Raw genomic sequence first — 4,174 nt, 5'->3', positions numbered from 1 at the left:
TCGTGAAATCGTGAAATCGTGAAATCGTGAAATCGTGAAATCGTGAAATCGTGAAATCGTGAAATCGTGAAATCGTGAAATCGTGAAATCGTGAAATCGTGAAATCGTGAAATCGTGAAATCGTGAAATCGTGAAATCGTGAAATCGTGAAATCGTGAAATCGTGAAATCGTGAAATCGTGAAATCGTGAAATCGTGAAATCGTGAAATCGTGAAATCGTGAAATCGTGAAATCGTGAAATCGTGAAATCGTGAAATCGTGAAATCGTGAAATCGTGAAATCGTGAAATCGTGAAATCGTGAAATCGTGAAATCGTGAAATCGTGAAATCGTGAAATCGTGAAATCGTGAAATCGTGAAATCGTGAAATCGTGAAATCGTGAAATCGTGAAATCGTGAAATCGTGAAATCGTGAAATCGTGAAATCGTGAAATCGTGAAATCGTGAAATCGTGAAATCGTGAAATCGTGAAATCGTGAAATCGTGAAATCGTGAAATCGTGAAATCGTGAAATCGTGAAATCGTGAAATCGTGAAATCGTGAAATCGTGAAATCGTGAAATCGTGAAATCGTGAAATCGTGAAATCGTGAAATCGTGAAATCGTGAAATCGTGAAATCGTGAAATCGTGAAATCGTGAAATCGTGAAATCGTGAAATCGTGAAATCGTGAAATCGTGAAATCGTGAAATCGTGAAATCGTGAAATCGTGAAATCGTGAAATCGTGAAATCGTGAAATCGTGAAATCGTGAAATCGTGAAATCGTGAAATCGTGAAATCGTGAAATCGTGAAATCGTGAAATCGTGAAATCGTGAAATCGTGAAATCGTGAAATCGTGAAATCGTGAAATCGTGAAATCGTGAAATCGTGAAATCGTGAAATCGTGAAATCGTGAAATCGTGAAATCGTGAAATCGTGAAATCGTGAAATCGTGAAATCGTGAAATCGTGAAATCGTGAAATCGTGAAATCGTGAAATCGTGAAATCGTGAAATCGTGAAATCGTGAAATCGTGAAATCGTGAAATCGTGAAATCGTGAAATCGTGAAATCGTGAAATCGTGAAATCGTGAAATCGTGAAATCGTGAAATCGTGAAATCGTGAAATCGTGAAATCGTGAAATCGTGAAATCGTGAAATCGTGAAATCGTGAAATCGTGAAATCGTGAAATCGTGAAATCGTGAAATCGTGAAATCGTGAAATCGTGAAATCGTGAAATCGTGAAATCGTGAAATCGTGAAATCGTGAAATCGTGAAATCGTGAAATCGTGAAATCGTGAAATCGTGAAATCGTGAAATCGTGAAATCGTGAAATCGTGAAATCGTGAAATCGTGAAATCGTGAAATCGTGAAATCGTGAAATCGTGAAATCGTGAAATCGTGAAATCGTGAAATCGTGAAATCGTGAAATCGTGAAATCGTGAAATCGTGAAATCGTGAAATCGTGAAATCGTGAAATCGTGAAATCGTGAAATCGTGAAATCGTGAAATCGTGAAATCGTGAAATCGTGAAATCGTGAAATCGTGAAATCGTGAAATCGTGAAATCGTGAAATCGTGAAATCGTGAAATCGTGAAATCGTGAAATCGTGAAATCGTGAAATCGTGAAATCGTGAAATCGTGAAATCGTGAAATCGTGAAATCGTGAAATCGTGAAATCGTGAAATCGTGAAATCGTGAAATCGTGAAATCGTGAAATCGTGAAATCGTGAAATCGTGAAATCGTGAAATCGTGAAATCGTGAAATCGTGAAATCGTGAAATCGTGAAATCGTGAAATCGTGAAATCGTGAAATCGTGAAATCGTGAAATCGTGAAATCGTGAAATCGTGAAATCGTGAAATCGTGAAATCGTGAAATCGTGAAATCGTGAAATCGTGAAATCGTGAAATCGTGAAATCGTGAAATCGTGAAATCGTGAAATCGTGAAATCGTGAAATCGTGAAATCGTGAAATCGTGAAATCGTGAAATCGTGAAATCGTGAAATCGTGAAATCGTGAAATCGTGAAATCGTGAAATCGTGAAATCGTGAAATCGTGAAATCGTGAAATCGTGAAATCGTGAAATCGTGAAATCGTGAAATCGTGAAATCGTGAAATCGTGAAATCGTGAAATCGTGAAATCGTGAAATCGTGAAATCGTGAAATCGTGAAATCGTGAAATCGTGAAATCGTGAAATCGTGAAATCGTGAAATCGTGAAATCGTGAAATCGTGAAATCGTGAAATCGTGAAATCGTGAAATCGTGAAATCGTGAAATCGTGAAATCGTGAAATCGTGAAATCGTGATGAAATCGTGAAATCGTGAAATCGTGAAATCGTGAAATCGTGAAATCGTGAAATCGTGAAATCGTGAAATCGTGAAATCGTGAAATCGTGAAATCGTGAAATCGTGAAATCGTGAAATCGTGAAATCGTGAAATCGTGAAATCGTGAAATCGTGAAATCGTGAAATCGTGAAATCGTGAAATCGTGAAATCGTGAAATCGTGAAATCGTGAAATCGTGAAATCGTGAAATCGTGAAATCGTGAAATCGTGAAATCGTGAAATCGTGAAATCGTGAAATCGTGAAATCGTGAAATCGTGAAATCGTGAAATCGTGAAATCGTGAAATCGTGAAATCGTGAAATCGTGAAATCGTGAAATCGTGAAATCGTGAAATCGTGAAATCGTGAAATCGTGAAATCGTGAAATCGTGAAATCGTGAAATCGTGAAATCGTGAAATCGTGAAATCGTGAAATCGTGAAATCGTGAAATCGTGAAATCGTGAAATCGTGAAATCGTGAAATCGTGAAATCGTGAAATCGTGAAATCGTGAAATCGTGAAATCGTGAAATCGTGAAATCGTGAAATCGTGAAATCGTGAAATCGTGAAATCGTGAAATCGTGAAATCGTGAAATCGTGAAATCGTGAAATCGTGAAATCGTGAAATCGTGAAATCGTGAAATCGTGAAATCGTGAAATCGTGAAATCGTGAAATCGTGAAATCGTGAAATCGTGAAATCGTGAAATCGTGAAATCGTGAAATCGTGAAATCGTGAAATCGTGAAATCGTGAAATCGTGAAATCGTGAAATCGTGAAATCGTGAAATCGTGAAATCGTGAAATCGTGAAATCGTGAAATCGTGAAATCGTGAAATCGTGAAATCGTGAAATCGTGAAATCGTGAAATCGTGAAATCGTGAAATCGTGAAATCGTGAAATCGTGAAATCGTGAAATCGTGAAATCGTGAAATCGTGAAATCGTGAAATCGTGAAATCGTGAAATCGTGAAATCGTGAAATCGTGAAATCGTGAAATCGTGAAATCGTGAAATCGTGAAATCGTGAAATCGTGAAATCGTGAAATCGTGAAATCGTGAAATCGTGAAATCGTGAAATCGTGAAATCGTGAAATCGTGAAATCGTGAAATCGTGAAATCGTGAAATCGTGAAATCGTGAAATCGTGAAATCGTGAAATCGTGAAATCGTGAAATCGTGAAATCGTGAAATCGTGAAATCGTGAAATCGTGAAATCGTGAAATCGTGAAATCGTGAAATCGTGAAATCGTGAAATCGTGAAATCGTGAAATCGTGAAATCGTGAAATCGTGAAATCGTGAAATCGTGAAATCGTGAAATCGTGAAATCGTGAAATCGTGAAATCGTGAAATCGTGAAATCGTGAAATCGTGAAATCGTGAAATCGTGAAATCGTGAAATCGTGAAATCGTGAAATCGTGAAATCGTGAAATCGTGAAATCGTGAAATCGTGAAATCGTGAAATCGTGAAATCGTGAAATCGTGAAATCGTGAAATCGTGAAATCGTGAAATCGTGAAATCGTGAAATCGTGAAATCGTGAAATCGTGAAATCGTGAAATCGTGAAATCGTGAAATCGTGAAATCGTGAAATCGTGAAATCGTGAAATCGTGAAATCGTGAAATCGTGAAATCGTGAAATCGTGAAATCGTGAAATCGTGAAATCGTGAAATCGTGAAATCGTGAAATCGTGAAATCGTGAAATCGTGAAATCGTGAAATCGTGAAATCGTGAAATCGTGAAATCGTGAAATCGTGAAATCGTGAAATCGTGAAATCGTGAAATCGTGAAATCGTGAAATCGTGAAATCGTGAAATCGTGAAATCGTGAAATCGTGAAATCGTGAAATCGTGAAATCGTGAAATCGTGAAATCG

This window comes from Topomyia yanbarensis, unplaced genomic scaffold (assembly GCF_030247195.1).
Source record: "Topomyia yanbarensis strain Yona2022 unplaced genomic scaffold, ASM3024719v1 HiC_scaffold_152, whole genome shotgun sequence".
NCBI classification, from domain to species: domain Eukaryota; kingdom Metazoa; phylum Arthropoda; class Insecta; order Diptera; family Culicidae; genus Topomyia; species Topomyia yanbarensis.
This window is presented reverse-complemented; position numbering follows the sequence as displayed.